The sequence below is a fragment of the Manis javanica genome, chromosome 4, assembly GCF_040802235.1.
Source record: "Manis javanica isolate MJ-LG chromosome 4, MJ_LKY, whole genome shotgun sequence".
In the NCBI taxonomy this organism is placed as follows: domain Eukaryota; kingdom Metazoa; phylum Chordata; class Mammalia; order Pholidota; family Manidae; genus Manis; species Manis javanica.
The window spans coordinates 37850268-37862087 of record NC_133159.1 but is presented as its reverse complement, the minus strand read 5'-3'; the positions used below and the strand labels follow the sequence as shown (position 1 = coordinate 37862087).

The 11820-nt window shown below is 48.2% G+C and overlaps 1 long non-coding RNA gene across 1 annotated transcript; it reads left to right on the top strand.

Moving 5' to 3' along the window:
• Positions 1-326: 326 nt before the first annotated feature.
• Positions 327-11426, top strand: LOC118973027 (uncharacterized). The gene is made up of 3 exons (XR_005062240.2): positions 327-431; positions 921-963; positions 8691-11426. It is a non-coding gene; the product is annotated as an uncharacterized lncRNA (long non-coding RNA).
• The last annotated feature ends 394 nt before the right edge of the window (positions 11427-11820 follow it).

Below are 11820 nucleotides of genomic sequence, written 5' to 3'. Positions count from 1 at the left end.
TGGAGATTGTTAAGATTCTGAGACTCCGTGGCAGGCTGGCTGCCTCGTGGGGCTGCTGGTCTGAGCCGTGGGTGGTCAGGAATGTTTCAGGACTTCCTGTGCCCAGTGTTCCAGGTAGGAGTCTCTGGATTAATGATCCATCTCCAGGCGGAGTGAGCCGAGGTCCTGATGCCAGGCATGGGGCATCGATTAGACTTTACACTCTGGGCTTGCTTTCATCTGAGGCTCCCCAGGGGTGCTGGGGCCTAATAATTAACATTCTCTGAACCCCACAGCATAAGTGAACTGGAGGAAGGGAGAAAAAGGCTCTGAGTCCCCATCAGTGGTGGGAGTGGAGCCACTCCCCCCGCCAGAAAAAGCTTGGGTATGGCTGCTTGGTAGATGAGCACATCTTCGCAGCCCTCAGTTCAATCCTGCCCCGAGTTTGTGCAGTAAGTGGTTTTTATCTCATCTTTGAGTTTTACATCATTTCTATGGGGAAGTAGTAGCACTAGGATTATTATCCTCACTGTACATATGGGGAAGCTGAGGCCCAGAAGGGGAAGGGGACTACCCAGGGGCAGTGGGACTCAGACCAGAACTCAGGTCTTCTGCTTCCCTGCCTAGGATCCTTCCAGCGCAGGAGGCTGTCTCTTGCAGAGATGTTTAGACCCTTCTGGCACCTTCAGGTGAGGGAAGGTAGGGGTGCGATAAGATTTTGCATTTTACAAGAGAAATCATTTCAGAGGTGCCGTGTCACTCTTTTATGCATCAGTTCACCAAATACTTACTGAATAATGTGTTCCAGTCTCTGCGCCAAGTGCAAAGGATTGCAGAAAACAGTCCCTGACATTGAGGAGCTTATAGCTGGGGAAGAAGAGGCCATGGAGAGTGTGGCAAAAGAGATATGAAAGCTTTCCCTTCTTTTTTTTTTTTTTTAGGTATGCAATGTTAAGTTCAGTGAAGTGCCATGGCACTTCACAGGTAAGTCATTTTAATAGTGCAGAGCGCTGTGGGCAAAGGTCCCAGGGAGGGTGTGCTCAAGCCCACCCAAAGGCAGGAAGTACAGGCAATAGGGAGATGAAATCAGAAGAGGCTTCAGAGGGAAGCTAACCAAAAAGCAAAGGAGGGCTCGATGTTCATCAGGCAAATGGGAGGTAGAGGAAAATCAAAGGCTAGGATCATCCCAAGGAGGAGGAAAGAGCTGATGCAGGCAGGGAGAGAAAGAGGACTGAAGGAGCTCAGGGAACTGGGGGAACGGAGCCGGCTGAAGAGCAGGCTTTGAGTAAGAGATCGTGGCACATGAGGCTGGAGAAACAAAGAACAGATTTAAAAGGCCTCCCCAGCCAGGGGAGGGGACTAAACTACCCTGAGGCATTCAAGCAAGGCAGCAATGTGGTCAGAACTGCTTTTTAGGAGGCTCCCTCCAGCCGGCGTGCTGAAGACCTACTGAAGGGAAGAGAGATTGAAGCAGACACCTCTGGGAGACCAAAGTGCTAGTGACCTATTTTGAGTGGCTTGTGGCCATGAAGGGCACCAAAAATTCTTGTCTGATTTGGAAAAGCCTAAGTCCTGGAAATTTTCTTATATAGAAAAGTGCCCCCCATTGTTGTCAACTTATACCCACATCCATAGATCTGGATCCATTCCATGTAACTCTGGTCTGAGAAAAAAACAGCATTCTTTTTCTCTTCATATAGGACTTCGCTTTCCATTCGCCTTTGCCCACTTCTGCAGGGACACATTTTCCCAGAGTCCCCTACTGCCCCATCACTTCCACCAGCACATGGCAGCAGAGCACCAGGCCTCCACACCCTCATCCTCAGACCTCGGATGACTCCACCCTACCTGGCCACCCGCCATTCATTCAGCATCATGTATGGGTTCACTGAGTATCTACTATGTGCCAAGAACTGCTAGGCTCTGTGGACATGGCCTCTGTTCTCGCCTCCATGGGCCCCTATGGTGAAATCCAAACTCCTAGTCCAGCATTTCAGGACCTTCTCAGACTCACCCCAGCCAACCTCCATGGCCTCATATTCTCCCTCTCACACTGAGCCACTTGATGTTCCCTAAATACCCTCTGCTATATTTTTTCCAAATAGAAATAACTTTTTTTTATTAAAATGCTAATACATACACACTCTATTCAAACAATGCCAAAAGTAGAAAGTAAAAAATTTATCCTCTACCCCTTCCCACCTGCTATCCAGCAAATCCCATTCACCAGAGATAAACATTGTTGACATTTGAGTAAATCTCTTTCCAGATTCTTTTAAAAACCTTAAATGCCCAAGCACACACCACCTTTTGCAAACTCTTTCCTTCCCTTCAAGACTCATTACAATGCCTTATTCCCTTCTCTGAGAAGGTCTCCATGCCCCATGGGGAGAATTAGGGGAGCAATGCTTACAACAAACATAGCACCTGCCACCCTATACTGAAATCATCTGCTCACCTGGTGCGCCTCCGTCAGGTTAAGTGTGAGGCTGTAATTGGAGACTATAATCTCTGTGAGGACAGGGCTGGATTAATGATCCATTTCATAGTCCAGCATTTCAGGACCTTCTTAGACTGACCCCAACCAACCTCCATGGCTTCATATTCTCAGGACCCATCAGGACCTCGCATCACTCTGCCTGGTTCCTGCTGTATGCGCAGTGCCTCACATGTGGTAGGTGCTCAGTAAGTATCTACAGAATACATGGAGGATGGGTGGATGAAGTGGGAGTGCCTGTGGCCTGTTCTGCAGGATACTCTAAGGGGATGGGATTGGCAGTGAGTAGTTGAAAGAACCTTAGCTGGGGGTTAAGGACCTAGGTTCCTTTTCTGGCCCTGCCTTCCAATGCTATGTAGCCTTATATTAATTCCTCGACTCTCCCTAAGCTTTCATTTCCCTACCTGGAACTGAATAGTGGGGCTGGGTAGATCCCTAAAACCCTCTCCAGTAGATGTTCTAGAATGCTCAGCTGGCCCTGGCCCAGCACCCCTGTTTCACACCTCTGTAATTACCCACCTGCACGCCTTTTATTGTAGAGATTGGGGTGGGGGTGGAGGCTCATTAAATAAAGGGCAAAAGGAAATTGCTGGCTTGCTTAAATGACATTGTTGGCATTAACTAGATTAACTTCTGAAATGAAAGCCCACAAAAGTAAAACCAAAACAGAGAAGGAGCCACGGCTTCCGCTGAGGGCTTCATGGTTCCCTGCTTCAGCCTGCCTGACCCTCAGCCCGGTCTGCCCATCAGTCCCCCCTTGTGAGGCCACGGGGGGCACTTCCCGGCCTTCACACAGGACTTAATGGCAGTGACCCTAGGAAATGGCACTGGGCACTGAGCCCCAGACCAGGACTCGGGGACTCTTGCAAGAGAGCCAGGCTCTCTTGCAACAGAGAATGAAAGCTAGGCCTGGGAAGCCAAGAGCTGAGGTGCCCAGAGTCTTGGGATTGGGAAGCAACACCTGTCCTGAATGACAGACAAGCAGGTCTCCAGAAAGAGCTCCTGGGATAGGTGTTCCAGGGAGGAGCCAGAAGGAGGCCTCTGCGACAGGAGGAGGAAGGCATTTTCTGGTGGTCAAGGGCACTCCTGTGTGGCTGGAGCATAGTGGGAGGGGATAACACTCGATTTAGTGGTCCCATCCGGGCATTCTTTTCACAGTGCATCGAGGGCAAGCCCTCAGCAGCCTGGGCGGGGGACTGAAATAAGGAATCTCACACCAAGCAGGGCTGCCAGCGTGCAAGAGTGCCCACAAGACATCAGTGGAAGGGAGCTGTTGCCAAACTCAATGCTGGTGCCAGCTGGTGATAAGAAAAATAGAGACAAGAGGGTGTGATGGACTCAGAGCAAGACACTTTCTCAGCTCAGCTCACAATGTTTGCCGTCATCAGAAGAGGCAGATGGATACAGAGGGAGGTGGGCACGGTCCTGCCCGGCACTGGTTCCAGTATTTCCAGGGGCAGGAAAGGTGGAGCCCTAATGCATGGCTAGCTGTCCCTGCTCTCAGGGAGAGAACCCATGCTTGTAAGCATCCCAGAGCAAGTGAGAAAGATCTTCCTCCCTGGATAAACCTGGAATCTTCCCTACATCCCTGTAGAGGGTCAGCTAAGGCGAGTCAAAGAAAGGAGAAAATGGGAGAAGAAATAGTATAGTTCGTGCGTCCTCTAGATCAGATACTTTACATGCAGTTTCTCCATCCTCAAAAATCTAAAGGGAGGTTCTTTTCTCCACTTGACAGACAATGAAACTGAGGCTGAGAGGCTTACCCAAGTTCTTACATTTAGTGATTAAGGGAGCTAGATTCTATACTGAGGTCTCTCCAGCTCCAGATCTCAGTTCTGCCCCGAAGACCCTAAGAAGGTATGACTTTTCTTAGGGCAATATGTGCTATAGAATCACAAAGAACCTGACAGAATTTTCTGTATGTATCGAAGGAGGAAATGGGAGGTTCCTTGTGATTCTATAGCACATATTGCCCTAAAAATAGTCATACATGTTTGCTTTATTCACTATATAACCCTCTGCAGACCCTGTCCTTGCCCATAAGAAGCTTATAGTCTGGTTGTGCTGAAGATCTAATGACCAGCTTGTTAATGCTTGGCTAAAAACCACAAATCCTATCATTTCTTTGAGCTGCTGAACACCAGAACTGTCAAGTCACTAGTCCAATGAGTGTTTCAAACACAACTTATATTTCTAGCTATACTGACCAGGGGGATTTGTGATGTTCTATGTCCTAGGAGTGACTTCTAATAATAGTGTTCCAGGCACAGGACACAAGAGACTTTTTTTAAGTAGGAGGCCATTACAACACCCCTCAAACACCATCCAGCTACAGGCCAGCTCACATCTTGGCCTGGAGGCCAACGCTCTCGTGGGTCAGTCCTGGTCAGGATCACCAGATGCCAGACTAGGTCACTGGGTATTAATCATTGCCAAGGGAGAAGTTAAAATGAAAGCCAGTTCATTAAAGATTAAGCTTCATCTCCGTAGCCCTCAGGGAAAGGGAGTTTGGGTGGAGAGCAAGGTCCTGTCCCAAGAGGTCACCTCCTAGGAAAGCCTTCCCAGAGAGCCTATGGTGAGGGGCCAGGGGGCCTGGGTTCCAGTGCTGGCTCTGCTCTCAACCTGCTGGGGAAGCCAGGGCAAGGCATTTTCCCATTCTGAGCTCCCATTTCCTCCTTTGATACATGTAGAAAATTCTATCAGGTTCCTTGTGATCCTATAGCACATATTGCCCTAAGAATAGTCATACATGTTTGCTTTATTCATTATATAACAGCCCTGTACCCCCAAGTTGTCCAGTGCAAGTACATATACTGTTCACAATCTTTGTAGCCATGGAGAGTTGGCAGTAAATCCTAAATCCATCATGAGACCTGGAGAGCAGGGACTCACATCTCTCCCCAATTCCCACACTGCCCAGATCACATCTCTCACCCTGGAACATGCCTTTTTTGCCCTCTGGATATGGGCCCAAGTTGTATCTGGAGGAAGTTCCCCTGAGTCCAGTGATCCACAGGAATTTTTGCCAATTCCTGATACCTTCCTTTGTATCATCCCATCCCAATGCGAATTGCTAAACCACTGTTTGCACAGGACCTTCACAAATCTTCATCCAATACCAAAACCATTTCATAACATATAATGACTGATCAACAAACAGCTATCTAATCATTTTGTATCCTATGAATGCACTGTGATAGTGTTGGGGTTCCCATGGTGATCCCAAATGACAATGGCACCATACGCATCCTGGTTCGCAACCAGAAATTTCTATAAGGTGAGACATCTGTAGACAATAGTGGTAAACAATGGCAGATTTTTAATATGAGGGTAATAAGATGAAGGAGGCAATCCATTTGGGATTGACAACTAATTCTTTTTTAGCTTCTCTTAACCAGATTCTTTAAGAAAGGAACCTAATCACTCTTCTGTCTCTAGATGGCAGCACTGGTCCCTTTCACTCCCCAAGGGGGGCTATGATTTTCACTTGGGAACAAGTGCTCCAAAGAACAAGGTTGTAGGAGGTTAAAACATGAGAAACTAGCTTCAGAACAAATGTCCTCACACACTTATGTGAGCACATCTGAATTCACTAAACTTCCAGAGCCTTGCTCCATTTATAAAATAGTCGCTTCAAGATTGTAGCAGCCCAGCACAGACCACCTTTGCTAAGGAACCATTGCAGAGTCCACAGAACGTGAGGAGGAATCCTCAGATGTCCACCAGGGTCCATAGAACCCATGCAGAAAACCCTTGAGTCGGAGAACAGCAGATGAAGAGCTGGGAGACAACACAGCCCCCCTCAGCCTCTTCCGCATCAGCCTGAGGGTCTCCCCCTGCCGCAGTTTCCCAGGCAGGGCCCCAGACTTGTACATTTCTCATGCACTTTGCCAAGCAGGTTGCTAAGCACGTTATATGCCATTTACTCCTTGAGACAGGCACTCCTACCACTCCACTCTACAAAGAGGAAACAGCAGATCCAAGGGCTTAGCTTCCCAGAATATCCAACCACCACCTTGCACAAACAGGGAAACTAAAGCGGCATGTGGTAGATCACTGACAGAGCAGGTAGATCAATGACAGGTACACCCCCGAGGTTGAAGGGCTTACAGAAGCAGGAGGACAGTGCAGGATTAGGGGCCCTGAAAAGGGGAGAGAACAGGAATGGGGCTCCAAGCTCTTCACACTACATCTCCTCTGAATAGTGTCCTCCACCAAGAAAGATCTGGAGAAGGAGTCGGAAACACCCCTCTGATCTATTGCCAGCTGTGCCCTGAATAAGCTGTGTGGCCTCAGACAAGTCCTTTCACCTCTCTGAGCAACCTCACCCTCCCCTTAGGCAGGTGGTATCTAATGAGAAAGTGGCAAGAAAAAAGGCTTTTAAAAGTATAAAAGCTCTCTTGGAGGTATTATTATGAATTATCATTACTACCATCACCTTTCATGGTTATTAAAGACCTGTTACCTGCTAGGGGTCTGTCATGCAGGAATTTCCTTAAGCCCTCTTGAGCCTGTTTACATTTCCAGTCAACAGCACCTCCCTTGCTTCGGATCCCTAGCCCCTGACCCAGGGAGCTGCTGGCAAACTCCTTTGCCTAGAGGTCTGGGTTTGAAGGGTCTTTCTTAGTCTCTTTTGTGGGTTCCATCTCAGCCAGTTGAATTCAGTGCAATTCAGCCTCACTTCCTTCCCCAAACCCCATTTGCACATGTAGTTCTGTGTTAGGGAATCTCAGGAAGAAGGAGAGGAGGATATAAGCTTTGCCTTCTCAAATCATCCCCCTTAAGCCCAGAAGCCCTGGGTAGGGTGGAGGCATAGGACCCCTCCCTCTCTTAAGTGGCTGTACTAGGGCTAAGAACAAGGTCCAGATCCCACAGCCCCAGAGACCACCCAGGGACCAGGGCATCACCTGCTCTCAAAGCCCTTTATCTTGTTCACACCAGAGGGAAAGGACCAGAGTCCTTTCACAAAAACACCGCAGAAGCCAAATGCAGGAAGTTCAGCCCGCTTTGGTGCCTACTCTGCAATGAGTTCTACAGATTTGCAGTTGAATCAGACATGGTATGGTCCTACCCTCAAACAGTTCACAGCCTGACAGGTGAGACCAAGACATAAACAGTCATCTTGCAAGGCCAGGTTAGCTGAAAGCTCGAGTGGAGGATTCAAGAGAATCAGTTTAGGGGAGGGCCTAGCTAGCCCTTACCTGGGACAATCCAGAAATGTTTAATAAAAGGGACATTTGAATTAGGTGCTGAAGGACAGATAGGTGTTTGCCTGAGGGAGGAGCAGGGAGCAGCAGGGAAGAATTTCTGGAGGAGGGAGGGCATGAACACACAGTGGCCAGGAAACAGAGATGGACTGCTCAGGGAGTGGAGCTTCCACCAGGGCGCAAGTGCTGGCTGGACTATTCTGCCCATCACCGAGGCTGACAAGTAGCGTCCCTTCCTGATCTTCAGAAAAGAGCCCTGTTAACAATTGAAGTTTGGGCCCCGTAGGAGAACTCTGACTTCCCTTAGGAAAGACCTCTGACTTCTTGGGTTATGGAGAATCCAGAGAAGCTGGGCATCAATATATTCCCACCCTCAAGCCAGGGTTAACTGGTCACCACCTCTTTGGGTTTCAGAACATCCCAGCTGAGAAGGGTTTCTCAGACGTGTCCCACCCCTGTCTTTTAACTACCCCTTGTTGCATGTGAGGAAATGAGAAAGAAGCCCCTTCCACAACAGTCAGGGACTGGGGTGTGAGTGGAACCGAGGCTTCTGGCCCCCTTCTTCCCTCTGTATATGTAATGGGGTAAAGCTCACCCAATCCAGCCGGAGGGAAGCTCCAGACAATTCAAGGGTGATTGTAACAGTAGCATCTGCAAGCAAATTACACTCATGAGCTCATTAGGAAGGGATTGGGGCCCTTAGCCTTCATTAATATCTAGTCCCTAACAACTTAATCCTGGGTGAGATCATAGCTGGGATCCCCCCCGCCCCCTGGAATGCCGAAATTCTTTCCTCCTACAAATCACCTATATAAATACATATATTTTAATAGCAGCAATTATAAAGTTCTCTGCCAACTTATGGGGCTGTTTAACATTCCTGGATTGAGGCCACGGTTTTTTCACCGGTCTCCTCCCTCCCCACAAGCAAAGCCTAATGAATAGTAACTCTTTTATGGCTCTGTGTTCCGTTTAACCAGTATCTCTAACCCAATGGGTCTTCACAGGGAATTAATAAGCATCTGGGAGGACAGCCTGAGGAGGTCCACCAATGTAATCGAGAACTGGAAGGCCTAATCAACATTTGCTTCCCACCCGGAGGCCCCCACAGCTACCCAGCCCTGGTCCGCCCAGTAATGGATGGAAAATCAGTCATTTCCTGACAGTCAGCAACCAATTTTCTACCAATTAGAAGAGAGATGGTGGTCTCTGGAGGAAGCTGGATGGCTCCACTGCACAGAGCTGGGAGGAAGAGAGGTGATCCTAGGAACACCAGAGAACTGAAACCTGGCTGGGGGGGTCTCCTCCCCACTCCCCTCATTCCTCAGCTATTCCCTCCCCAGGTCAGCTTGTATCAGCAGAAGGCGACTTCAGGAGCCAGGGGCCCTGGCGCCTCCATGGAAACTCTTCCTACTCAGTGACTCTGTTACACAATAAAGCCACCGGCAATGTCTGCCCCGAGGCCAGCGACGCGGCCTTCTCCCAGTGGGCCTCTCGGTGCCCAGGACAGTGGAGAAATCCCTCCAAGGTGGTTGGCGTGAAGGCTGAATGAGAACACCAGCTCTGGAGTTGGACAGTTGTGCCTTGAAATCCGAAATCTGTCTCTTCAGTTGTGTGTGACCTTGGGCATAACATCTACATTTTCTGGGTCTTAGTTCCCTCTTTGGTAAAATGGGGCTAGTTATAGCACTGACCTGATAAGATAGTCAAGAAGATTAAATGATGTAAGGTAGGTAAAGCACTTTATATCACATATCATGATGTTCAGTAAATAGGTGCTATTGTTGTTTTTCTATTATTTTTGTAATGAATACTAGTATTAATTAATATTAATAACAAATGCATGTCAGGTGTTGTACTAAACACTGTGAGAACCAGTATCCTACACATTCTCAGACACTTCTCGAACTCGCTGTCCCTGTCCCTCATTGTCTCCCACCTGGATTACCACTGCAGGCATCTCCCGTGAACCCCACACCAGTGCCAAAGGGATCCCTCTGAAATGCAGATGAGACTGTGCCCATGTCACTGGCTGGATTAAGGTCTCACAAGCCCTGAGTCACCTCTTCCTGCCAACACCTCAGCTTCATCTCTCCCTGCTCTGGCTCTATTTCTTATCATCCTAAAAACAGAACTACTCCTTAACAGCCTCAGGCCTTTAGCATCAGACTCACCTCTTGGATAAATGTGAGGGTTCAATGGCATAAAAAGAAGTCTTGTGCATGCTACCTAGGCCTCCCTTACCAGCCTCCCCTGCCTGATACCCTCCTGCTCCTCCTCCAGGACCCAGAGCTGAAGCCCCAATCCCCCTCTTCCTTCAGGCTACAGTGGCCTCTTGTCATGAGCTGTTTGGATGTTTCCTGCCTTAGCCTGGAGCTCTTCAAGGAAAGAGGTCCAGTGGAGTTGGTCCTGTGCCTCTCACGGCACAATAAATTTGTCACCCTTCCCAGTTCCTACATTCCTGGGCCTACATTTTTTGTTATTTCATTACCCATTCCACGCCACTTGTCTGCTTCTAGACCTTAGGACACCAGCATGTGCATTAGAAGAAGATGTCCCTTCCTCTGCTCAGATGCAGCTTCATGCCAGGGGGTGTCTTGTGAGCAGAGCACTGGCTAGATCTTGGCCCCAGCTTCCCTCCAGCCAGGCCCCTCAGTGCAGAGCACAACCTACAGTCACACACTTCCTCCAAGCTCCCACCAAGAGACCCAGCCAGTTACATTTGGGGGAAACCTTTGACTCACAATCACCCCAGCACCAGGAGCTAATGGGCATCCGCCTGTAGACTGTTTCTTTATCTGAAAGGAAATGGGTGTGGGAAATTATGAAACAATCATGGGAATTGGGGTTGTTCTGTACATAGGTTGGAAGGTATATAAGACAAGGGCCTTTCCAGCCTGCTGCTCATGCCACCACTTCGGCAGATGCACTCCTGCCAAGGGCTGGCCAGGCTCCCACGGAACGACTTTCAGCCAACTCACTTCCTTTCTTTTCCCTCTTTAGTCTTTGTGTTCTTAACTTCTGAGATCCATCCTCAAAGCTCCCTTCCCAACCTTGTACACCTTTGCACCCTTGAAGGTACACACATGCTCAACTTCTGAAATTATTCACTGAAACTGGCTTCAGTTGTTGAATTCCAGAGAAGCCCACCTGCCAGAAAGAGCAAGATCATAAACAAGCTGAAAGATAATGGAGATTGACAGAAGTCTGTCTGAGCCATGGTCACGTTCACATGGTGTGCACTCCAGGACATCAACTGATAGGGCTTGGCCAGGCCAAGGCAGCCCCTAGTAACATGATGGAAAGCCTTGTTCTGAGAGAAAGAAGCTCACAGGAGAGCAGGCACTGGGGAAGACCCGAGGTCATCTCCCCGACTCTCAGGGTCCTCATGGGAGGAGGAAGCAGATGCACCCCAGTGGCCTGGAGAGAACTAGGACCAACGGGGGCTGACAAAGGAGGTAGATGTGTATTCAGTATTACCTCCCCAATAGGCGATCTTCAGAGGTAGTAGGCTCAAGGTCATGAAGGTGGGAGAGCAAATGCTGGATGCCTTTGTTGGGCTGACCTTAGGGCCTTAAGATGTGATAATTATTTTGCTTCATAGTCCAGGATGCTGTGAGTCTAAGACACCACATTGTTAATTAGTAGTTGATTCCATTGTTACATAATCTTAAGGTGTTTTATTTAACTCAGCAACTCAAAAATCTAAGATTTTATTATTCCCTGACTTCAGAACCCAATACATTGAGAATTGAAAAATTATCTATGACCTTGTCATTTGTGTGGATTTCTTTTAAAGATGTGTTGAGCATATGCCTTGCATCAGGTACTCTTTTAGGCATTTCCTATATAATATCTATACTATAATATAGTCCTCAAAATGTTCCTTTAAGTTATGTACTATTATTATCTTTGTTTTTCAGTGAGGAAACTAAGGCACAAAGAGATTAAGTGACTTACCCAAGATCATACAAGTTGTGTATAGTGAGTGTTCTAATAACTGCAACCTATAGTCTGTATTCTTAACCACTGGCCTAGGCTGCCTCCCATTATTATAGAAGGAATATATCCAGGAGGACAGAGGCGTGCTGGCCTGGCCCAGAGCTGAGCTATGGGTCCTTCTGAGATTCCTGCTGA